We start from the raw sequence: 27317 nt of genomic DNA on the forward strand, positions 1-27317 counted from the left end.
GACTGTTTTCATGAAGGATGGAGTCACTGTAGTTGTGAGGATTCATATTGCCCCAGAAGTTCAAGAAGTAATATCAGTTTGTGTGGAAATAAGAAACGGTAAATGAAAGAAGTCAATGCTTGTAACAGGATGTGGACTTCTAGTTGTAACTATATATAACACTAACTATATAGTCGTCATTCACATTTCCCATTCTCATACGACTGAATATAAATGTGGAAGTAATGGTAGCTTGCAAGAAAGTAGAACAAAAATCACGGGTGAGTTCAATTGTCATGCAGTCTGGTAAAATTAAATTGTCAAGGAGAGACTTATACAACGGAACAGGGCAGATGAGACCAATATTCAATGGATATTAGTAGCAACAGAATATTCTGAGAGGAGTTAACATGGTGAATGCTAATATAATGTTTCACCAATGAAGATATACAGAACTAATGTTTTTTTTCATAAGAAAACAGTTTGTCCAGTTATGACAGAGATGAATTGGAATTCTTTCTTTCAGAGGATGGTGACTATTTGTAATTTGCCATCTCAAACACCTGTGGATGTTTAGCCATTGAATATCTTCAAGGGAGAGATTGAAATGCATTTGAGGTACAAGCGAGTTAAGAGTGATGGGGAACAAGAAACGAAGGAAAGTTAAATGGTGACCAAAATTGGTTCAGCCATGGTGGTACAGGTTTTAATGACCTCTTGATCTACTCCTATTCCTATGGCCGGTGGCAGCGCGATGGACAGTAGCACATACCCGTGGGACTGAACCACTGAACCAAGACTATCAGCGGAGTTGAAGCAAGTAAATTGATCTTGAATAAATGTCTGGATGAGACTTTTTACCACTTCTATCGTCTCTCGGTTTCAGATATAAAAGGAAAAAAGACAGGGCTATGGTAGAATGATTAATCTTCCTTAATTAACACGGGGAAATAGTGCTTCAATTCATTTATGTTTGCATTACTTTTTTAAATAAACGGGTGTTTCGTTAATTATTAATATCTGGCAGGAAATCTTATTTTCATGTTTTGTACATGTCGCAACACGAGGATATCCTGAGAAGCTATTTGCACTCCAGATGGCCACACTTGCAGGGATTGCAATCCATTTTACCAGTTTGAGATTGAAATTTACTGGAATAGCCCAATTTGCAGGTGGTAATCTGACAGTTAGAGGAACTGCAATTAGATATGGAGGGCGTGACGATCTAGCATAGGAAGAGATCGAGCCAAGTTGTCAGCGAAGTGCTAGTGTGCATCTCGCTTCTGAACTGTTTTTCCTGGGGATTGAAGGAAGAAAAAAGTTCATGGAAGACTGGGCTTGTGCAAGGGAAAATGAGTAAGAGACAAAAGGCAATAGCGGCAGGTAACTGGATAGTGAGGAAAATGGACCCATGCTCTGCGGCTGTACTAATGAAATCAGGATGATGATTACACCCCTGTCAGGACATTCCAAAGAAGGAGTGTCTACATTGGTACTAACAACATAGGTAAAACGAGGGATGAGGTCCTTAAATCTAATTTAAGGGTGCTCGATAGTGGATTAAAACATATAACCTCTGTGTTTTTACTCTCTGAACTATTTCCTGTACCCTATTCGAGCGCATATAAGAAGAGAAGGATATATCAGATGCATCGCTAAAGAGGTGTTATAGGAGGGAGGGCTTTTGGTTTCTGGATTACTCGGAATGCTTCTATGGAAGCTCAGTTTGTACAAGCCAATGGTTGAGCCTGAACCAGAACAGATCCAGACTCCTTGTGCACTGGGGGACACGGTAGTTAGAGCCGTTGAGGTAGATTTAAACAAATTTGTCTGGGGAATGAGTAACGAAGTCAGAATAGAGTAGTGGTTGAAGAACAGGCAAATACAGTTAGACAACTAAGTAAGTCCAACAGACAGGGAACGGGACAGAGAGTAACATTTCAGAAGGTGATGAAAAATAGACACATACAGAAGGAAAACCGATTTCCCAGAAACCGGCAGGAATATATGGCTGATTGCTTCAATTTATAGCAAGGAGTTTGACAAAGATTGTTGATGAATTGAAGTGGTGATTAACACATGGGAATGTGATTTTGTTGTTATCACGTGTTTTACAGATAGGCAGGATTGGGACCACAATGCACATAATCTTCAGAAGAGCTGTGGGGCAAGTGTAAGTTGAACATGGGATGAGCCGGGAAAGGTGAATTGGGAACAGCTACATGCAAGTAAGTCTACAGAGGAACAGCGAGAGCCATTCAAAAATATAACAGTCAGAGTTATCGGCTAGCATATTAGAGTAATAGTAAAGGGTTTGGCTAAGAAGTCTAAGATGCCTTGAAATTCAAGGAATGTCGATGGTTGGTTAAAACGGCAGCTTTTAGCAGATTTAGTGAAGTTAAAACAGATGTCCTTTTGGAATATAAAATCTGCACGTGTTGTCCATAAAAATAAAATAACTTAGGAGGGCAAAGGGCACGGAGTATAAGCAATGCAATGGCAATGGTGGGTAAAATTAAGCATAAACTCAAAATATGTGATGGATAAATAAAGGTGTCCGTTGAACCTGAAGAACATAATAATACTTGCATTCGTATTCAGATGAAGAACAGCACTGTGGTTGGATAATTCAGGGAGAAGGACGATGGAATTTTAAAACAATATGCTCTCGAAAAGGGGACGGGATTAAATGTTTTAACGGGTTTGAAGGTGGACACGTTTTAAGGGACTGATGAGTTAGAAGATTGGGAGGCAAGCGTGGAAATGTCTGGGCTTCCGACAGGAACTTCTACGTCTTTCTCGGTAACGTAGGTTGATCTCGGAGACTGGAGAAAAGCGAATCTGGTACCTTTACTCAAGGGGATCAGAGATGACAGATAATTTCAGGCCAGTGGGGGGAGAAATATTGGAACATCTGAAGGACCGAATCAATATGCTCTTGGGAAGGAAGGGATTTATCTGGGATAGTTAGCCTAGCTTTGTTAAGGGAAGATTTTATATGCCTAATTTGATTTACTATTTCGAGGAGGTAACTAAATGCATGAATAAGGGTGGGGCTCTTGATGCAGTCTACATTTATTCCAGCAAGAGGTCGTTGATCCGAAATTAGCTTGGTGATTGGAGATAGAGAGTAATGGTTGAGGGTTAATTATGCGATTGAAAGCTATGCTTAGCACTGCACTCCAGGGATTAGTACTATGACCCACGTTCTTTGTTATCTACACTAACCATCTGGATGTGAGTGGGGTAAGTATTATTAATAAGTTACCAAGTAGTAATAAGATTGGTGATGTCCTGGATAATGAAGATGTTAGCCTTTGGCGATTGAACGATATTGATCAGTTGGTATAGAACAAAGTAATGGCAAACTGAATTGCCATGAAAATATGAGGTGATATATTTCGGGAGAATTTATCATTCAAATATATACACAGAGAATGGTAGGACTTTAGCAATTACTGAGGAGCGCAGGGACCCTCGTGTACATGACGAAGAATCCCTGAAGCCAGCAGCACAGATAGATAAGTTGGTTAAACGTGCATGAAATATACATGCCTTCATGAACCGGAACATAGAATATAAGAGTAGAGAGGTCATGGTAGCAAAACATAACACATTAGTTGTGCAATAACTGGAGTACTGTGTTCAGCTCTGGTCGCCACGATGTAGAAAGGGTGCGATTGCACTGGGAAAGGTGCAGAGGAAATTCACCCGAATGTTCCATGGGATTGAATATTTCAGTTATGAGGAGGAGCTGCATAACATAAGTTGTTTTCTTTGGAGCAGGAAAAGTCTGAGCAGTATCCTCATAGAAATACAAAAATTATGAGGGTCCTATGTGAAGTAGTTAGTGATAATTTTTTGTCCCAGCAGAAGCTTGCCTGACAGGAGGCCACAGTCGAATCTGAGGGATAAGAGATCAGGACGGATATGAGGAAGATTTCTTTCCCCTTAAAGAGTTGTTGAAATCTGGAACACACTGCATTGTGGGATATTGGAAACAGGTGTTCTCACAATATCTAAGAATTTTTTACACGAGCATTTGAGACGTCGTGGGAATCAAGGCTCCGGACCGAATGGTGGAAATCTGTGATTAGTGAGGTTAAGTGCTGAGTGGTCATCGTGGACTGGGAAGACGGAAGGGCCTGTTTCCCTACTGTTCGACTCAGTATCTCTATGACTCTCTGATTCCATGACTCCACCATTCCTTCAATCTTTATGTTCTCATATCATTAACCCAAAATAATATTCTCTCTCCGAGGAATGCTGTTTCTTTCCAAGTGTTTTCTTTATGGATTCTAATTCTGACTAGCCCCGAGGCGGACAAGCGTCCACTGTATCTATCCTAAAAAAAGATCATATTTAATTATTCATTCATATTTAGCGCCGCACGTACACGTAGATATCGCCCTTCGTAAGTGCAGCTTCGCCAGACACTCCAACCATTCCAAACTTCTTGAGAAGTCTCTTATTAATCATTACAATTATTTTTGACACACCTGCAAGTCAATTCGCCCAGAATTCGCAGATGGTAGTTAACTGCAAAAAGGCGCTTGTCCGCAAAAATGCTCGCCCCTATATTTAATTCCTCACAAGGAACGCCCACAGAAAATGTTGCAGAATCTAATCTTTGACAGGAGACCAAAGGATATTGCATAGTTGCTCAGGCTGTCAACACTCGCCAAAGACGTATCTGCACGTTCATACAATCAGGAACAAATCAGAATCTATTAAAAATCCAACCAATAAAACCAAGCATTGGTATTGGTATTGGTTTATTATTGTCACTTGTACCGAGGTACAGTGAAAAACTTGTCTTGCATACCGATCGTACAGATCAATTCATTGCACAGGGCAGTTACATTGGGTTAGGACAAAGTACATTGAGGTAGTACAGAGTGCAATTGATGTAGTACAGGCAAAACAATATCAGTACAGAGTAAAGTGTCACAGCTACAGAGAAAGTGCAGTGAAATAAGGTTCAAGGTCACAACAAGGCAGGACGTGAGGTCAGAGTCCATTTTTTCGTATAAGGGAACCGTTCAATAGTCTTATCACAGTGGGGTAGAGGCTGTCCTTATGTCTGGAGGTATGTGCCTTCAGGCTCCAGTATCTTAGATAGATGCACCTGGTAAAGTACAAACATTTAAATAAGCTAAAATAATTCTGAAATGTGAAGTAAATCGATATTGATCAATCTTTTGCACAAAAACGTTCGACCCTTAATATTACTTAAGCATGGAAATGTCTGCATGGGATGCATCTCTTAGTGTGTCCGAGAACAAATCAATAATTAGGGTTATATTACGGCAAATAGGGATTTCCCACTTCTCTTCTAAGCCTCTGCTACTTTCACAGAAGTCGAGTAGTTTCTTCCTTAAGCTATTTATACTCTGGAAGAAGTTCCTCCTGGTTACACACTAATTACAATTTGTTATGATCTGTCTCTTCTGATGTCGTCTTTATAAACCTTTTCCACTCACCTGATTCTTGAAGACTTGTCGTAAGCGTTTCAAGTTCTGTAGAAAATGAATCATATTGAGTGATTCAAGCATCGTTCGCCTGTTTTTTTCTCAACACTTCTCTAGCTTCATCAACGTCAGATTGACTTATTCGTATACTCTTCTGACCTTCATCCCATGTCCCTGCACCCAGGCACACAAACTCTTGAAAAATCCTGCAGAGATCCTGACACGTACCATACATTATTTGGTGAAGTGTCTTTGCTCTCCTTTATCTTTGGATCTCGGTTCACGAATCATCATTCCTTCTTCAAATCGCCCTGACAGTTCATCATCCAAATGCACAAATTATTCCATTGAAGACATACCCAGGATATGTACGTAGCCACATTTCCTCCCGTTAATGCTGAATTCAGTTCATGTAGAACTCTGCTCTTGGGTCAAGTGTCCCAAGCGATATTTTGAAGAAGGACATGAATTGTGAAACCATTTTCAGGAAAATATTCACGCAGTAACAGAAAGGCAGACTATTCATTTTAATCTCTTTCCAACATTATAGTCTACAAAGCTCCTGCTAGTTTTCCTACATTGCCACAGTCCAAAATGATTTGTCCAAGGTGTCAAGGTTCTGAAAAATACTCTCTGAACGTGACTTCATTTCTTTCTTGGAAAGACAGAAACATCATGTTCTGCCGAAGACACATGGACCTGAAATATTAACTTGGCTTCTCTTTAAGTAGACGCTATATGACTTGATATGTGCCTCCTGCATTTTGTGTTGATATTTATTTCCATATTTATCCTACGTTTGTTTTATTTAATGTTTACCTTCATGCATGTGCCGCTTCCTTTCTACTTACTAGTTACTGCTGATGACTTTCACGCCAATAGTGGTCAATTTTGCATTCATATTAATGTTGTAGTGTGGGATACTCCATATTTCGCATGCCAACAAACTGCAGTCAACCTAAATAGTCAAGATAATTCGCATAAGGTTTCGTGGCATTTGGCAAAATAACCAATGATTATTCCTATATCTCATCCCATTTGGAAAATCTTCTATTTCCTTTTCTGATTATAAGTAAATCCAGGTAATGCGATAAACGCCTATTGGAAACTTTTACAGATGTTTCCGCTTTAAATCCTTAAATAAAGGTTCGCGATCGTTTCAAAAGTTCCAGTTATATATGTGTGCAAGGACAACCGTGGAACACTGAGATCAAAATAGATTCAAAAATATATTCTTTTCATGCTGAAGCAGGAGGATTCAGCAAAACAAAAGAATTTGATACAGAACCTATCTCCCGTTTTACTTCTCCTTTCTTAAGAATGATTGACGGATGAAAAACAAAGGCGAGTAATCTTATGTAATTGGTCTAATTCAGTGAATGGACTTGAAGTGACAAATTAGCTATACACCATAATTATTTTTCAAACCATAAGAATAGAAGTCATCAGTAGGAGGTGCATATTTAATTTAAACGCTTAAATGTCCAGAGCTCTCAAAATATCCAATTAAATCAATCAATTCCTCCAGCCATACCTCTTTCCTTGTTGTTCAGGTTCATTTCTAGTAGCAATGAAAATGCGTGCAAATTAGTGTATATTTCAACATGTAATTTAAAATGGCATGAATATACGTAATGGGTGCACTGGTGCGTCTCCGTAAGTCGCCTCATTATTTACATTTCACTAAGAGAAATGAATACCTACTTAATCTAATATTGTTAAGTGATGCATGTGGAAACTGAAACCCAACAGCATTCTTAAAATAAGGAGTCAGAATAACAGCGGATAGAGCTTGAATCGTCATTGTCTGTGATATCCTGAAATGAGGTTTTGAATAAGCTGGCCATCTAGCCATAAAAATGCGATTGATTGAAATCTGGTCGGATTCCCTTTAATTTTAATGCCAAGCTTCCAGAAGTTGTTGCATTTTGGAAGGACGAAGGGGTGCTTGAACCAAAACTTGGCTGCACTAGGGTTGGTCAATTGGTTAAATAAGTCGCTTTGTGGAGGGAGGCTGAGGGTGATCGTAGAGAATTGCTATTTAGATTAGAGGCCTGTGTTGTTTGTCATGGTATATTAACGATTTGGAATAAAATTTTGTTAACATGATTAATAAGATTGCGCATGACGCCAAAAGTGGTGGTGCAGTGGACAGTGAAGAAGGTTATCTAAGATTACAACAAGATCTAGATGAACTGGGGAGGTGAGCCCAGGAATGGAAGATGGAACTTAACTCCGACGTGCCAGGTGTTTCATTGTGTAAGTCAAAGTACAGCAAGAATGAAACAGTAAATGGCAGGGCCCTAGATAATATCTTGTAGTACAAGTACATAATTCTCTGAAAGAAGTAGACAGGGTAGTGTAGAAGGCTTCACTTCATCAGTGGAGGCATTGCGTACAGGAGTTGGGACGTAAAGTTGCAACTGTAATGTACGCTTGCAGTATTTTGCACATTTCTGGTCGTCCAGCTGTCGGAAGGATGTCATAAGCTTATATATATATATATATATATAAAATCATGAATGGCGTAGATAAGATGGAGAATCACTGTCTTTACCCTCGGGTATGGAATCAAAAATAAGAGGACATAGAGGTATAATGAGAGGGGTAAATTTTTAAAAAGGACCTGAAGGAGAAAAGAACTTCTTCATACAGCGGGTGGTGAGTGTATGGGAACGAGATGTCAGAAAAAGTTGTATAGGCGGGTACATCTTTGTCAGCATGGATGTAATGGGCTGATCTTTCAGCTGCACAGCACTTAGCATATTCCGTGGGGGGGGGGGGGGTACGTGAACAATTAAACAGCTGAGCATATCAAATAGTTTCAATTGGAGGATGTCTCCAAATTCTCAACTTACCGCAATCATCCAGTTCAGTTTTCATTTTATCAAATTCTAAAATGGTAAGGTGAAAACAATGAAAGAGAGGTTCAAATTGTACGGGCAGAGACGCGAGATCGAGAAGAAGCCGGAAGACAAAACAAGTTCTGCATTAGAATGTTGGGAATTTTGTTTTCGTAAATCCCATGACAGAAATCACGTATTTATGAAAAACAGACTGAAAATGCCGAGATAGCAAATAGAACCCAAGAAATGTAGTTTGTGTCGACTAAGTGAGCCAAACACAGTAATCATGTTAAAAGCTTGTCCGGAATGGTAATATTTCGTCATGCGTTAATGCTGCATTTTAAAGACTCCGGTTTGCAGTGAGTTGGTAATTTTTTCATGTTTCGCTATGGTCTTTGGTGTTCTCAATTCAGAACTGAATGGACAGAATTTCGGCCACAAACATACATTGTCAAAATCTTTGCACGAAGCTGAACACGAATCCTTTGTTCTCAAACTCTATTTGTAATAACCACTCAATTTACGATCTTGACTACGTTCAACTAAAATCATGAAAAAAGATGGAAGTTGTCAAAAGTAGCCATAATCCGAGGTGAATAGCGACTGTGTTATTTCTTGCGAGTCTGAATGAAGTCTGTTCTCCCGATTACACTGAATGCGATTGTTTTAGAACAATTCATTGAGAGTTGCTGAAATGCTGTGCTTAGATGGACATTCAAGTAATTTATACGCCAGATCATCTTTACTGCAAGTGCACAATAGTACTCTACTTTGTTATGTTTATACATGTCACCTGATTATCTACTCAATCCATGCTGATGAAAAGAATAGACGAACAGCAAATGCCACAGAACAGCGCCATGGGCGTCCAAGAACTTGGAAGTGTATAGCACAAGAACAGGCCCTTTGGCCCCGATGTTTGTGCCAAACATGATAATTTAAACTGAACAACTGTCTGCACATGGTTTATATCTCTCCACGAATTGCCTTTTCAGATGTCTGGCTAAAAGCTTCTTAAACTTTGCTGTCATATCTGCTTCTGGCACGTCCAATGACAGCATATTCCAAGCACGTACCATCCTCTTTGTAAAAGACTTGCCTTGCAAATCTACTTTAAACTACCACTTTCTCCCCTTAAAACTGTGCCTCATTGTATATGAAATGTCCACTCAAAGAAAACGGGAGTGAGGGAACCAATGCATAATTAGAGTAAAACAAAGCTTCTATTTCTGGACTAGCATTGCGCCGAAGTCCACAAAATTTCATTTCTTGATATCTTCGGAAACTAGTATTGGCCACCTGGGCCAGAGCGTTTTCCGGCCTTCGACAAGAAGATGAGTCTTCTTGATTTAAGCAGCATAAACCAGAGTTATTTTCACATGCCTTTTCAGAGCAATGAGTAAAAATATTTTACGTTGTGTTTAACATCGTCAATGCTTCATTGAAGTATAAGACCGTAAGACATAGGAGCAGAATTAGGCCATTCGGCCCTTCTATTCTGCTCCGCCATTCGATCATGGCTGATTTAATTTTCCCTCTCAACCCCATTCTATTGCCTTCTCCTTGTAACCTTTGACGCCTTTACTAATCAAGAACCTGTCAACCTCCGCTTTAAATATACCTAATGACTTGGCCTCCATATCCGTCTGTGGAAATGATTTCCACAGATTCACCACCCTCTGGCTGAAGGAATTCCTCCTCATCTCTGTTCGAAAGGGACGTCCTTCTATTCTGAGGCTGTGTCCTCTTGTCCTACACTCTCCCACTACTGGAAACATCCTCTCCACGTCCAATATATCCAGGCCTTTCAACATTCGGAAGGTTTCAATGAGATCCCCCTCATACTTCTAAACTCCAGCGAGTACAGACCCAGAGAAATTAAACGCTCCTCAGACGTTAACCCTTTCATTCCTACGATCATTCCTGTAAACGTCCTCTGGACCCTCTCCAATGCTAGCACACCCTTCCTTCGATATGGGGCCAAAGATTGCTCCAAATGTGGTCTGAACAATGCTTTTTAAAGACTTAGCATTGCCTTTATAGCACTTGGTGACAAAAACGTCAGATTTCCACCATGACAGGTGTATTTTTTCTGGTTAATTTAATACACGATTTCTAACGCAAGGTTAACAGAATACTCCTCTAACTTTCACCCTTCTGACCATTTGACATAGAAACAAAATCTCTAACAAATACTTTCCAAATTAAAAGAAATGTACATCTTCGAGAATAAAGTTGGAAAAATAAGTGAAACAAACCGCAGAACCAAATAGAAATAATATGATATTCAAGGAGCAAAGAACAGGTTCAGACAAGTGTGGTCAAATAAATTTCTTCGGATACCTTTGATTTTGCTTTGCAGTTTTTCCTCTATAATCAAAAGAATAATTACAAAAAAATGCAGAAATAATTTTGAATATTTTCCCGCATCTTTTGGAAAATAAATTGCTCTTTACAAAACATTTGTACTCAGATGTTTAATGTCCTTTAAGCAAGATTCCACACATTCAATAGATTAAATACAAAAATTGCGAAGACTTAAATTTTTCGCATCGTCCCACTGGCCTATGTGCTGCTGGAGGTTAAAGAAAACAAGTTGAATTTGCTCAAAAATGGGTATATATCAAGAGCAGAAATACTTGGAACTGACCAAACTGGAAACTGAATGAAATCTGCATTGGAAGTTATCTCCTTGGGTAGAGTATAATTAATTTTAAACTATAGAAGTTACAAACAGCAACGTGTTGATCAAGGCGCATTGACGATGGTGACGTGGATGTAGGTGGGGAACCGCAGTCGTCTGAAATCTCACTATAGGCCAATAAAACTTAAAGAAAAGAAAGCCAGAAAAGGTCAGGAACTCACATTATAGAAGCCGATTACTTCGGCCACCTGTTCTATCCTGATGTTTATGGTGGGCGACAGCGTCGTCTCATTACAACAACTTTAATGTCATATAATTATTATTTATTGTTTTCTGTAATATCATCAGGCAAATCACAAAATTTAGGGCCTCATCAACACATTTAAGGCGTTTGAGATCTTTTAAAGGAGGTGCCCACTTAATGTACAAAGTAAGACAACGGAAATACTCTCAGCTAGCTGCAACTGACCAGATAATGACTTTCATATTTACTATCTCTTGCATATGTCACGGAGGAAAGAGTGGGGGAATTTATTTTCTGTTTCTCGAAATCAAGAATTGGAGACATTTAAGTTTTCCCGAAATAGCTGTTGGGGTCTTGTTTAATGTTTCATTAGAAATACATAGTTCCTTGAAAAAAAAGTCACAATATCATATCGGAAATGATTATAGATAATCGCCAACTTCGTTGACTTTATTCACAGCATTCAATGGTTTTGATTCAGTTGCAGTAGTATTGATACCACTGAGAAGTACGTCATCAACAAAATAAAGAGACAGGTAATTTTTTTGCATCTCTAAATATAACACGCATCAAAATAGATGTCATTAATTTTACTCCCCCCCCCCCCCCCATAATTTGCTGTAGAGATAATTCATAATGGGATTGGCGTGAACTAATGATCTGTACCTTTTCTGCATGTCTCTAACATCAATCAAATGGTTCCTATAATATGTCCTTAAACATGGAACTGTCAGACCTTAGGGAAAATGCAGCAGTAGTAAACAATGCATATAACGATGGTCAAAAATGCAAATAAAAGAACAAACAAAGGAAGTCAAGTCTTTCCACTGACCGCTATCATGCCAACCGTTCTTCGCATTTTCCAGTTCTGTGGAGGCAAAATGAGAATTCTTGTGATGATACCTGTATACACAAAGAGTTTGTTCAATGGTTCACTGAAAACAATCGGCACCCGAGGCTAAGTTGCAGAGTACCTCAGTCCAGCTGAAGAGATTTGCGATTCAATGGATGAAGGGCAATTTCTTTGGTGGTAGGTTCAGAAAACGAACGTCATCGATGAGCTGTCTTTAAATGTCCAATTTTTATGCAGCATGTTTCTTCGGGTCAGAAGCACAAGTAATTGTCATATAAAAGGAGATATATACACTTTTTCACTCTTCGACTTGATGAAATTATGCCCTGGATTTATTGCAGGAAAACGATAATTAATCTCTCGTTAAACTTGATCGTGAGCAGGTGATGCCTTTTCCGGTTAATCTATTCCATTGCGGATTAGAGAGGTGAAAAAAATGATTTAGGAAATAATGCCGCTCGGCACATTAGTCTCTGCCGGCCTACACGTTTTCCAGCTGTTTCAGATATTGATACTAATTGTTTGTTTACTTCAACCATCAAAGTAGAGCCTTACTTTCCTTCGTTACAATCTGTGTCATATAATTTCTCTGGCATGCCACTTTAGCACATATTATCCGTTAATTTATTTCCTATTCCAGTCTTTTTCCATGTTCGTCTTTACTTCCTTCATTTTCAGACAATCCCTTGAGGTCGACGATCTATTTTAGTTATTTGGATTCCAATATGGTTGCTGGGTCATCTGCAGTCATTGCCAAGAATTATTAGGTGAGATTGGAGAGTAGGTAATATGGGATATGATACATTCCAACCACTTCTTCCTGCTCTCGACAAAGCTGCAGGATATCAATTTCTTTCTGGACGGTGCTACTCCATTTGATCATTCACGGTCAGGGATTCTGACGAGCCAGTATGGATATTGCATATTTTTCAGGAAAACCTTAAGAACAACTTTGAAATGAGTCACTACTCTCCTCGTAATCTCTTGCCATTTCGCAGCTAGAAGGAGAGTGTCCATTTTAGGAATACTATGTCATGAATGGGAAAGATGTTGCCCAGTTATTCGAGTAATTAGTGCTTCGAGAGATTTTGTATATACATTCTGGAAGAACCTTACTGGTGAGTTGAGGCATATGCTGTGCGTAGTAATTGACCCCAGAAGGCACAAGATTGAGGGGATCGCTGCTGCACAGAATTGAATTTTCATGGTAGGTATGTGCCCATGCATATAATGGATCTTTCCCTGAAACGACCAAAGGCAACAAGTGAGTTTATACAATGGAAGCAGCAATAATTTCACTACTAAAGTCAGCCTTTGCTGAGAATTTGGTCTGTCGATATGCAAAATTATCCATATTTTGCAGAATCTTCTTAGGGGCATTTAATTTTGAAGGTTGGTATGGTGGGCAGAGATCTTTCCTTTTGGAAATAATTTGTGTAAAGTCCATCCTCTCGTACAGTTCAGCGAATGAGTCGAGAATGACTTGCTGTAGTTTCCCTACAATTATGCTCACAGATAAAACCTTATCCATGTGCTGCATCACGACGACTGAAATTGCAGTGACCTCGCTACCAGACTGGAAGAAACGTAAATTAGAAGGTTTTCCCAATCATCTTGAATTGTAACTCCAAAGCGAAGTTGATTGGAATGCGAAATGCAGCAATATAACAAAAAATTCTGCGAAAGAGTTGGAAAGAGGATTTTCATCTGAAGTTGTTCTGTGATTTTTGAAATTCTAAGAATCACGGCTTGTATATCATTGTGTAACAGAAATGGTATGGAAATATATTCTGATCGCGGTCAATTATGAGAATTATTTTCCACAGTTTCACGATATTGAAAAATCTAAGGTGTTTGCAACATCGAAAAAAATTGTGCTGCGTCTCCTGCACTTTCCTTAGAGTTTTCCCACGAGCGTTATGGGCGCAGTATTTATCAACCACTTATTTCAACTCGCTTTAAGATACTTATCCAATCGAGTATCCTTCTTCGAATCTCCCATCGTTTTACCCATCAGAATTCCTGACCATTGCCCTCTCTATCTAATTAATTCTCCCAACCCCTATGCTCACTCTCACATGCATTCCATTTTGTTTCCTCCTTCCTTATCTTTTGGACATGATGGAGACGGGAATATCTCTCCAGAGTGATGAAGCTTTTATTCCCATCTATCTGTGAAGCACGTTCGCAGTTAATTTAAAGAATAGCGTGACATTTGACCATTTTCGAAGCCGAAAATGGGTGCTGGTTGTGATGGGGAGGGGGGCGGGGAGGAAGGAGCAGCTGGTGGGGTCAGGGCAGGGTCTCCATTGAACAGCAGGCTTAGTTCAGCGCGACCAACAGGACAGAGATGATAGCCCGTTTGCGAGTTCAAGGCCGCATCGAATACAGTAATTTTCGGGCGGGTCTGGAGACCGGAAGAACGAAGCTGTGGGTATGGGAGAGCGGTAGGTGATGCTTCTTGTGGCGTGCGTCAAAAGCAGAGGTTAAAGGGGAAGCAGCGTAGGGCGGAAGATAATGTTGGGGGATCCTTTTGTAAATTTTGTGTCCTATCACAACATCCTTCAATTCTGGTGATGTTGTCGAATTTAAGCGGCTTCCCAGGAACGCTGTTTTCATTATACGTCTCCGGATTTTTTGTGCATACTCATTTCTGTGTCAGAAAGGCAGATACCAGAGCAACAAAGGTCTGCAGATGCTGGGGCGAAGTTTCTTCAAGGATGCCCACTTTGAAGAAGTGTTCTGCCTTCCAGGATCAGGCAGATACTATTCGCGGTGGAAATAGCGTGACATTTGACCATTTTCCAAGCCGAAAGTGTTAATCTTAGATTTCAAACGTTGAGTGTGACATGTTACCGACACATTTCAAACGTTAAACCGTATGAGCAGAAAGACGAACAAAACTGAATGTAAATTCAATGCAAGCTAGTGTAAACTCAGCAGAGTTTACAAACAAGACGCTCTCCAAATTCAAGCTGCGCATACCAAATGCGTTATCACCGAATATAAATTATATTCAAACGTAGGACGTTGCTTGAAAAATAACGTTCATTACACACATTAATTTCAATTCTCTGCAACGGGACCTCCTGTTATGTGGTAGAAAACGGGATTTTTCTGCGAACTGCATATATTTTAGAAATAGAAAGAAACGAAAAAAGTAGTTCTAAATGGATCCTATTGTGGGGAAAATATATTGTCAGTTATTTCCGAATTGATTACTTATTGGTGTGCTTTTTATGCGTATAAACGGGTACGGGGAATGGGGTCTGGATGAAAATGAAATATATTTGTGTTCTTGGATTTTAATTATATTTAAATTCACAATACAAACCAATATATCTTATGCGTTGGACAGCTTCCGGTAACACTGGCGGACAAGGATTTCATAATCGAATAAATTGTACAGCATTTTGACAGAACAAAAGGAAAACGACAAGATGCAATTTGATACTTACCTTTGTTTTTATTGCTAAGTTCTTCGTCTATAGAGAAATCGATACCGTCACAAGGGCAAGGTAAATAACACGCACACATTCTGCATGATATCACAGCTGTGAAATTCACAGTTTGAAGCAATTATTGTAATTCAAAATGTTAATCATATGTTTCTTATATTTTTAAAATTCTGTGGTTTATTTTTGTAATATGTATTATAAAACATATCAAAAATGGAAATATGGAAAAGTAGAATGATGTCTTTTCATAGATAGAAGATGAAAAGTCGGCTGGTTCTTTCTCCATAGATGTTGCCAGATCTACTGTGTATTAGCGTCATATTCTGTTTTTGTTTCAGCTTTTCGGCATCTAACAAGTTTATTTAGATTTTTCATGAAAGATATCTTGAATTTATATCAACGTGAAAATAAAGTAGGGATAAAGACTGCCATACTGTTGTGTATAGGACAGAATCATTTCAGAGTGACTTCCATAAATTGTAAATAAGCTACGCAAATAGCGTGAATATTTTCCAGGGCCAAACGGGGTAAGTGTAGAACTGCTGTTTTCTTTGAAGAGTGACTGCAGAATTAATGACCATGGTCTGAAAACTAACTCGTCAGCTATTCAGGATAGAGGTTAGAGAAATGTTTTCATCCAGAACGTAGCGAACCTTCAGAAGAATGTGGAGTCTCAGTCCGCGAGTATATTACAGACAGAGATTCATAGGTATTTCTATATTAAGCAAGTTAAGGGAAATGGGATGAGCTTACGAAATTTACACTGGGTCAAAAGATCTACTGCGACGTTATTGAATGTAGTAGCGGGGACTTGGGATCGAACACCCTGCATCTGATTTTACTTCTTTCGTTCTTTGTTTTGAAATAAAAGAAAATAAATCAATGCAGTTACCGCCCCATTGAAACGAAAGGGGCCAAAAAGATCTGAAATGAATTCGGTGCCACTCTCAGCCTAGTTTCTTATAGAATGTCCCTGATCTTAATGTTTCACCATCAGCGGGATCTAACTTGTGATTCAGACATCATTACATACAGATGCAACATGCTGATCGCCAGCCGATGGTCCAGCAAGCATGTTACAGTTCCTGCTTCAGCGCGTCCTGGGCTTGGATGAGGAAGTCAGAATTGCTCCAGTGATTCCGATATAGTTATTTCGATACTATATGAACTGAGGAACTGGGTGCATTTAGCACTTGCCCTCTCCCCCCAACATTTTGGCAGCCTTACATTATTTTCTTTAAATAGTTCACTGAAAGGAAATCCTAACTGAAAAATACTCTTGATTTGTTTGTTTTTCTTGTTTCATTCAACAATAACCATGTAATTGATTTGTTTTATTTTATTCTATATGTCTGGATTATCCGAAAACAGCTCGAACTATCTTTGATAGAGAAGACAATTGGAAATAATGAGCAGATCTGTTTGCTTCGCTTGGAGAACGACCGCTGCTGCGAGGTTTGGAAGTCGGTTGGCCATGCAATTTTAAAAGCTTCGCCTGACCGTGGAAGAAAGCCACGTGGCTCGGTTGGCGCCAAATGCGATCGCTCTCAATTTACATTAAATTAGTGGAAAACTTAATCACACAGAGTCCCTTAAGACAGACTATCAATCAGATGATGATAAAGGAATAAAATTTGAATGTATTTTGAGAACAAAATGGAAGTAGAACCTCGGTGTTCCTTCCTTATAATATGCGATCCATTTTCCTTTTACTCTTAAGGGTATAAAAGGTAATACGCTTCACGCCCGCATTTTGTGCACATGCAGTATATCATGGTAATATCGGTTATTGTTTTTTTCTAAAATATTTTAACAGAGACTCTGTCACTAACCTGTGATTTGCAGATCATTCTTCAAGCTTTCCAATACTAAATACAAACGGAGCCACAGTATTGTTATTGAAATGACAGGATTGCGGAAGAGGCTGAAGTTGGCGCTGAGGACCTTTTCCAAAAGGTAAATTTAATGAAAATTCAAGCCAAAGTGTAAGGTAATACCGACATAGGATGAAATAACGAGGCCAGTAACAATAGACTTTGTATTTACTTTATGAAAAGCGCCAAGACGCGTCAGAAATACCTTCACAGATAGAAGGATTCAGAGCCACATAACTTGATATCCGAATAAATAACCAAAAGCTTGAACTATCATTGAGATTTTAGGAATATTGACCTTTAAGAAAAGAGTAGTTGTGACCGTTGAAATTTCATAGAGAAATGGGGCCACGGAGATCAAACGTGGAGAGAACAACAATTAAGAAGTGGGTAGATATAGAGTCACAATGCTTCGAACATATTCCTAGATTGGAAGATCGGAGTGAGCGAACAAAGCATTCTCTCCATTTTTGACTATTTTGAGATAAAGGACTTGAGGAAACCTCACTGAGGTACTGCGGAACATCACAACAGCAGAAATACCCATCCTGTACGCTATGTACCACGTGACTTACTCTACCTTTACTGTTGGATGGGAGAATCAACAGTGATTCAGAGACCAGTGTTGACGGACACGCTGAAGTTAGCAATAGTTGAACTAAAATGATGAGATTGCAGCTTAGTGAAGTTGCATCGCAGGTCTATCTGCGTCTAACGATAATACAACAGACAGACCTCACAACAACGGATCAGGTCAAGGTTCTGCTGTCCTACCGCATCCGGTTGTTAATGGTTGTGGGAACCAAACAGTTGGTGGGAGGTGGAGGCCGGAAGAATATTTCCATTCTTCAAAGTAGAGCGTTTGATAAAGACGTTTCCAAGTAACATAAAAATGGATATATGGTTGAACTGAAACAACGGGTAGAAGATGTTTCAGAAAATAATTATTTTGTCGTAATAAAAACAGTAAGACCCATCCGGCAGCATTCGTTACTTGTCTTTGCTGTGTGGGTGGCTTCAAGTTATCTGACACAAAGTTCAAACTATGACATGTGGATACAGTTTTACCGCTGTTCGGGATTAAAACAAAACAAGTTCTGACCTTGAAATATTCAGGAGATAGCAAGGGGCCATACGGTTCTGGTCTCATCCTCAATTATTGTAAACTAATTATGCCGTAGGACGGGGTCCATTAAAGAAAACTAGCCTCAATTTGGAGCCTCTACCAATAAGAATGCTTTCCTCTTTAGGTAATCAACATGAAAAAAAATGCGAGAGGTTGATGATTGGCTATTCTATGCTTTAGGGACCTTAACGTCAACCCTCCTTTCCTGAACTCCTTAACAATTAAATCGGGGTAAACTTAATACTTTATATGATGGCAGTTGGACAATAATTATTTATTAGTAACAGTTGAGCCGAAAAATGCGTTTATAACGATGGTCTGCAGATTACACCTACCTTTGTTCTTTTGGATGAGTGTTTTTTCTAACAAGAAGGAAGAATTAATTAATGAGTCATAGCAAACACGAAATAGAAGTAATATAAACAAGCAATATTTAGAGGACAGGTCTGTTCTGCTCAGAATCATAGTTACTGTTTAAAATTTGTTAGCTGCTATTAAGTACATTCCATGCTCACTTCAGAAACGAAACAACTATGAAACAAAAAATCCTACACCTGCATTTAATATCACGTTTTTAGCAGTTATTGTTTCTGAGGCAGCTTGAGCCAATTTGCGCACAATATGTCCCAGAAATAATAATGGCATAACTTTCCTTTACATGGGCAGTTACAACCATTGGGCTTGGATGATGTCCCTCGCTTTTCCATAAACAATATAAATTGCCAAGGTGAAACGAATCGAACCAACAGATGTCAATTTCTTCCTGAATAGCCAATGTAACATCTGTATTCTAGTTTCCGGAGTTAGACTTGGCTTTCAGTTAAGAGGCAATAATGCCAGAAGTCCACAGGGACAGCAAAAGTCTGCTGACAAATCTGGATTTGTATTGCAACCTATTTATTCCAAATGCAATGCGCAATGATATATTGCAGGCTGGGGCAGCCTGTGAGCAGGATCGACGGGATAGTATTTCAACATGCCTTTACAGTTACAATGAGCAAATCCTCTTTTGCTCTGCGAAAATATTCAGTCGTGTAAGCATCGAGATTTGATGGGCAGACAGGGCGACCGATTTACAGAGCAACTGTGGTCTGTACACAAAGGGGAACCCGAGCGCCCGAGTGCATGACATTTGTACTCCTCTTCCCATTCCCACAGCGACCTGTCTGTCCTCGGCCTTTTCCACGACCAAGATGAGGTAAAACGCAAACTACAAGAACAACACTTCATGTTCCGCTTGCGTCGTCAACAACCCAATGGTACGATCATTGAATTTTCTTAGTTCAGTCAACGCTTACTTCTTGTGAGACCCCTCCTGCTGTTCCACCTGCAGTCCTCCCATTTTTATTCCTTTTCCCACACGCCCATCCAGCGGCCCACCACACAATTTCTTCCCCACTACCTTCTGGTTCTATTCACCCAGAACATTCACCCTCCAGATCTTCTCCCCCATCTGGTTCCATTTGTCCTCCATCTCTTCCCTATTGGTTCCCATTATAAACTTTCTGACTCATCAAATTACAGCACTGGTAGCCTTTCTGTTTCCGCTCATCACCCTCTAGTAGCTGCTTTCACCTTCATAACCACTCAATTTAGCTCCATCTGCTTTTTTTCCTTGTCTGCTTCCAACCAGTATCCACCTGCCTCTGTCTCCCAAATCCACTCCTCCCCACGTTGCTGCATATGCCCGTCACCTTTCACCCATCCTCGTTTCATCTATCACCTACTGGCCCCTGTCTCTCTACTCTCTCTGTTAGCTTTATGTTCTCTAACCACCACCCAGTTCCGTTCAGTGCCGTTGCAGGGTTTTGACTTGAAGCGTCGACGATTCCTTCTTTCCCCACAGCTGCTGCTCAATCCGATCAGTTGCTACATCAGTTTGTTTTCCCTACAGATTCCAAACATCTGCTTTCTGTTTTGTCTCCTTCGGGCTTTAATCACACTGCCTGATTTTCGGCCAGTCTTACCAAACGGCACCCCAGCATTACTACTTTAAACATGAAAAAAAAAACCGCACATCAGAGGGTAGGTCGCGGGACCAGATGGGAGATTTGTTAGTTTTCGTTCGTCACTAACATTTCGGAACATATGAATCGATCTACTTTGAATAACATTTCAAAATAACCGTTAATATTGGACTGATTATAAACCAGATTACTAGAATAATTAGCTTTCATTTGGTGAAATAAACTCATGGGCTCTTCCAACAACCAAAGTTAAGCAGTAATAAGTTGCTTTTCACAAGAAGGCATCTATAATATTTTTGAAACTTACGGCGGGGACGAATATCAGTCAATTTGTCGTCTCTGTGCATACATTATTTCAAAGCGGTTCTGCCCGATTACCCGTGACAAATCGGTTGGTTTAAACAAATAACAGTCTTATCTTTAAATGCATTGTTTCCGTCAGGTGGGTTAGCGGAACATTATTAGTTAGGTAGTCAATGATCGTTCAAAGGCTTTAGTGCGAAATTTCAGATGTATTAATGCTCCTCAGTTGGAATGTTCGCCTCTGACGTCCAAAAAATGTGCACAGAAATATTTCACAATCTCCGTGGCGGGATTTCCAAGTTCCCGCAACAGTTGCTGAAGGGTGTCAAGTTTCTTTGCCTTGATGACAAGTGGGCAGGGGAATCAGTTCGATTAAGGAATTCTCATAAACAGCAAAACAGGAATTTAAAAAGCATGTTACGGTATGTGAAAAAAGATAGGAACACACACACAGTTGGAAGAGAAAGAGGAATATTTAATATTTTATTTAAAGTTATTTGAATTTGAATATTTAACGAAAGAAACAAAATAATCAAACATGTCAAATTCGTGCTTTTAGCCGAGAATTAACACAGCAATGGGAATGGTATAATACAGAACTCAAAACCAAATTGTAAACGGCAGCGGAGTTAAGAAAATATCTGAAAATGTAATAATCTAGGCATGGCCTTAACTTTTTCAGTCTACCCTGGTGCGCATGTGAATCATGCGGCTGAAAGCGGTAAGAACTAATATGACACTATGTAGTGTATGTGACAAAAATGTTATGGCAGAATGAGATATGCAAGCTATTCAGTACTTTCCAGATGAACATCGGGCATGGGATTGATTTGGTACCACATCATTTACCCTCCTGTTGAAGTTCTATTTCAGGTTGCATTTCATTCCAGCCGTGTAAAAATCATGTTTGTGACTGGATTGTAGTCCTGGCAAACTCATAATACAGAATAACAATCTTTAATGAAGTGGAAACAAGCCATAAGGTGGAGAGAGAAACTTATCTTTCCAACGAAACGGTAATTGAAATGGTTTGCACCCCACTCACCATAATCAGTGATCTTCGTGCTGTATTTTTCCAAGTCTGCAAAGTAAACAACGTTATTGAAATGTTATTGCAAGAGATCATGTGCTTTGCTACTCAGCCGGAAGTGACCTGGAGTTAGATGACAGCGGTTTGATGATAAACACAATCGACTTGAGGAAAATGTCGCAGTCCACTTCAAATATCATTCTTTGCAGTGTTGAACAATTGCTGCATTTACAGACGCCGTTTGAAGCAGCCTTTCAATTTGAAACAGGGGGCCAGTGCATATTTTCAAAGAGGTTTTGTAGTCTAACCACGGAATACAATGCAAAAAGTGTCCGTCAATCAACATTGTTAAAAACAGAATTTCAAAGTCACCAGCAGAGTGTTGTTTGTGGAAATTAGCTGCATGTAAACGTACTGCTTTATTCCTTACGCTATATGCTAATTGAAACTGTCATACTTGGCTATAGATATTTCTGGGTTCCAATGGGTCGAGAAACAATACACAACTATACTATTTTCTTTTTCTTTACGCCATCTCTCAGTAACCAGAAATCCGGAGCAATGTAACAGACGAAGGTGGGTGATGAAAGAGATGGCAACTGGCCATTCCTACTACTCCACCAGGATAAAATATCTCGATGTGTACGTCAAGAAATCAGGATGTGTAAACGATTTGTAAAATATAGATTCATTGAAGTAAGAACTGATATTTGTGAAGAAGATAGAAACTTAATAGCAGGATAACATGAATATTTCATAAATATTTAATAAAGAGAAGAATTCCTTGGTAGTTTCCTCACCTTCTTTGATGTAGACACTCGCTTAATCAAGCTTAGCCAACATGAATATTACTTAAGGAATTCATTTCTCCAAGAGACGTGGGAGAAAAAAATTACTTTTCTGTGATAAAATACGTAATTATTTTAAATGAAAAGGTTAATAATGTTGTAGATACAGTTTGCTTGCTAATTGGGAACATATAAGCAATGTGCTCAGAGAACAAAAATGATGAGAACAGGAAAAATGGAATGGAAGAGTAATCTAGCACGAAACATAAGAACGAGTTGTAAATGTGTGGAAAGTTGATTTTATCAAAAGTTAATGTGGCTATCTTATAGCCAATAATACAATAAAGTAGAAAGAACTTTCTTTGTCTGTCGTCGCGGTAGAATGTTCAGAAAAAAAAATCAAAAAATGAGATTAAATATTTAAGTAAAAAGGTAACAGCATTTTTGGATGTTGGCAATTTTAAGATGTAAGGCTGCGGAACAGTTCAGTTTTCTTTGCATATGGATGATTGGAATTGGAATTGGTTGACTACTTTTGTGCAGAGAAAACAAAACAACCATTAAGAAGGAAAATAGCACGTTGGCCTCTGTTCCAAAAAAGTCTGAATACACCAATAAAGGCATCTCAATGAGTGGCTGAGCAAGGAAGACAGGAAGAATTCTTACTGTTACTTCGCTGCCGTGCAGGGCGTTTGTGAGTGAAACTAAAAAAAAAACTGCCGATGCTGGAAATTGTAAATAAACACACTGAATGCTGGAAATACTCAGCAGGTCATGCTGCATCTGCGGGAAGAGAAACAGATCCTTTCCAGTATTGTCTGTGTATATTTTACGGCTCTGTTGAGATGAGCATGAGATACTATGTGCAGTTGGAACTTCCTACCAGAGGATTGATATAATTGCGATCGAGGAAATGCAACAGAAGGTCACCAGATTTATTTTTGGGGTGGGGCGGGGTTTATGCAATGATGATGGTCCTATATCCTCTGGAATTTAGAAGAAAGACGTGAAATCCTCGGAACAATAAAATAACTGGTCTTGGTGGGGTAAATGCCAGAAGGATGATTCCCTCTATATGCTGTCTCAGTCCACCTCTCATTGTGTTGAGATCAGCAAGCCATCGTTCAGGACTAGGTCAAGATTCGATTTGTTAATACAGAAGATAACTAATAATTCACCACATAAAACAGACGTGGGGTTTAGTCACTGTGTATGTTGTATTATTTTGGTGATATTAACGGAACCAAGAAATATTGTGTTAGTACAGGAACATGGCACTGAAAACAAAAGATTCGCACTGTTTCTGTTGATTGACAAAGCTGCTGTGAAGTTTCGTACAGTTCAGTTTATTATGTTCTTATGTTGGTCTCTTATGCTCACACGAGATGTTAAAAAGTCTTCAGATCGAGGCCTCAAGTGGAAAATTAGTACCCTATTAGCTTTATAAGGAACATTTTCTTTGGCTCGGGAAGCATCGGAGAATATGCCACCAAGGTTTAGCAAAATAATCGTTAGCTAATTATGAGTACGGCCAACAATATAAGTAAAGAGTTCAACGGGATCAGAACATTTTTGGGAAGCATTATTTCAAAGTTGTTTCCTTCTTTTTTTTCCACATCTCACCGTGCAGAGAAAAAGTGAAGCGGATTATATTCACATGGAAATCGTAACATTTAATCTATCACACGGAACGTCAGGAGGCGTCCGTGGAGATTAAGACGTGAATTCCAAAGAAGCGAAACGAAGCAGTGAAGTTTAATCTAAAATAAAATTAAAAATAATCAAACAAACTGTATTGTAGATGTTACCTCTGTCTTTGTTTTTCAGTTCTTGTTCTAATGCCGAAATAAATCAAAATAACAGGTATTATTGCTGTCATCTATTTTCCAAATGTGCACCCCGAATCAGGCAGGCCAAGAAATATTCACAAGAATCATCTGCTGAATGTTGTGTGAAGTTACATGAAGTGCAATTGAACCGGGAAACACATAACAACAGACCTATTTGTCCAGATCGACGAACTTTGCCGTTAGTCAAAGATCTTCTTCCGGCTTTTATGTTAACAACAAATCTCTTGCACATATTTTTCATAAGGTAGGGCCATAAGTTAAACAAAGCAAACCTGATCTTCGAAATGCCAGGACATTGTTAAGATGTGTTTGGATAAGTTATCGGCGAAGATGATGCTGATTTTTCAATTCAGTGAATGAAGTGGAAGAATATTCTGAACAAGACCTTCTGAAAGACAGCCAGTTAAAGATTTGTTTCTCCAGACTAACTTTAGATCTATAGATTAGAACTGGGAATAAAATAAAAATGCGTCGCAATGTCTGTTTCATTGACTGAAGCCACACATCGAAACCAATTGGATTTCTTGCTTCATGAAATAATGCTCGATTCTGAAGTGATAGCAGCCGCCCTTGAATTGGAAGACCGAGAATGGGAATCGAGCATGATGGTGAGAGAATGTAAAGAGACGATATTCAAATTTGCAGACAGTTTTGAATTCAATCCGTTCTGCTCACCGGTCTCGCTCCATCTGGCTTTCGTTTCTTTAAGTTCTATGAGAAGGATAAAAAACTTTTGTCTGCAAGGATATTCTTGGACTAGGCAGTAAAATAGGGCTTAATCTGTTTCAGTAGAAGTAAATGTTAACTTATACAGAACTCAGCATTTCTAAGCTTCAGTGACCATAAAAAAATGTAGCGTTTTCGAAGGGCAGTAAGCAACTGAATCCAAGCTGAAAGTAGCATTGGCGCTGCAATACCCTAAAACATTTAATTGTTCCAGGCTTATATATAATACTCTTGTATACATTTTCGTGTCACATGTGATTAGGAATGATATTTCCAAAACAGTTATCAGCTGATGACACACGCACTTGAAGTGTAGAAACATAACGGCGCGTGAAACGGCAAATTGTGTAGAGGACGCAAGTATAATATTATATTTATAAGAAGGCCATTCAGTTTACTCACGACCGTGTTAACTCCCATGGGCGAAAAGCTGTTGTTCCCATTCCTTCCTTTATTCTTCCTGTCGTGTCGCGAAAGTCTCGTTCACGTATCCCCAACAGTTCTTTGATTGTTTTTGGCGCTAACCTGAGCAGTAACGTACAGTATCCAGTTCAGCTGCCAGCACACCCTTAAGATGTGGGAGGAAACTGGAGTACCCGAAGGGATTCCACGCAGTCACGGAAAGGCGGCGCAAACTACCGACAGATAACGGCGATTTCAGGATCGAATCCAGTTTCCCTGACCTATGAGCCAGCACCACTGACTGTTACTGTATCTCTACGTTAATCAACAAAGTTGTCTCGATAAGGCTGGTAGTTGATCACTGCCCTTATTTTATCTTCGGGATAACTTGCCTCCACCCGAGGGAGCAACAAGGCTATATACTTAAACTTTTATGGGAAAGGCAACACATTCTAAGGAGCAATATGCAACCAATATTCAATACAGACCCAAATTTCGCAGCTGAAGGCGGTGAATTGGACGATACCTCAACCACAATCTGATTTAGTATACACCAAGTAAGGTGGAGCTCATAATGGATGTTAACAAAGAATGTAAAGTTGTCCGTATTGTGTTTCCGAATCCAGTTTCATTCGTAAACCAATGATGGGAACAATAGTCAGGTCAGTCATTATCTATGGGAAGTGAGAGTTTCTTGACAAACCGCAACGCGGTTTCTATTTCCATGATTCTGCCTGACATGCTGAAGGTTTCTAGAATTTTCTGTTTTTATTTCAGCTTTCCAGCATTTAGTTTTTTTTTATTTTTGAATTTTATTAATTTTGCAATTCACATCAAAGTATCGGGTCTCCTATATATCAGGTGTCAAAATCTGTTGTGTCTTTTTTGCATAAATAAACCGTTGTCTAATTGCTTCACTAACACCACTGTGAAATAATTCACATCGTTCAGAACGGCTCTATGCATACGAACAATGCCGCTTATTTAAAAGGCAATTTGGTACGACCGACTCCAGTAAAACAAAATAAACAGATCTGAGGAAACATCTTCAGGCTAAAAAGCCAACAGATGCTGACTGAACTGCTGAGCATGTCCAGCGTTTTCTGATTTTTTAAAAATTTAAAGTAGCCAGATACTCTTGTATACATTTCTTTTCCAACTGTAGCTGATTTTACATCCGTCTGGATTTCCACTGCTTTTATTGGCATTGATTAGCCTTGCTGGTAAACGGGGAGAAATGTAACTGTGTATTAGTTTAAAACAGGAAATTTGAAATTAGACACAATTTCTCTTCGACTTGAATGTAAGTTCTCAGGGAGGAATTTAATGAAAATGTAAGTCGAGTTATGCGGACAAAATAAGAGATGAAACGTGAACAGTGCGGATTAGTGCGAATGCACTTTGCACTAATTTGGTCAGATAAAGATGCACAGGGAGAAAAACACTTAGAAAATCAGCAACCGGGACAAGAAATCACCGTGAATGCTTCTGAAAAAAAACCTCATAAGTGGGAGTTGAAAATCTTTCAGGAAGGACCAACAACTGTCAGACAAGAACAGCTGAAAACATGGTTTCCGGTGGAAACCGGGAGAGCTACTTCATATGTAAACAGGACAAGCACAAAGGGTACACTTAGGCGAAGTTAGAGAACGTTATGGATACAGGACGAGGGAAACCATGAAAGAATTTGGACTGAAAGTTAACATAATTTTGAAGACATTGACGGATTAATAGGGAATGCATTCAATTAGTGAAC

Source organism: Pristis pectinata, chromosome 20 (assembly GCF_009764475.1).
Source record: "Pristis pectinata isolate sPriPec2 chromosome 20, sPriPec2.1.pri, whole genome shotgun sequence".
Classification (NCBI taxonomy): Eukaryota; Metazoa; Chordata; class Chondrichthyes; order Rhinopristiformes; family Pristidae; genus Pristis; species Pristis pectinata.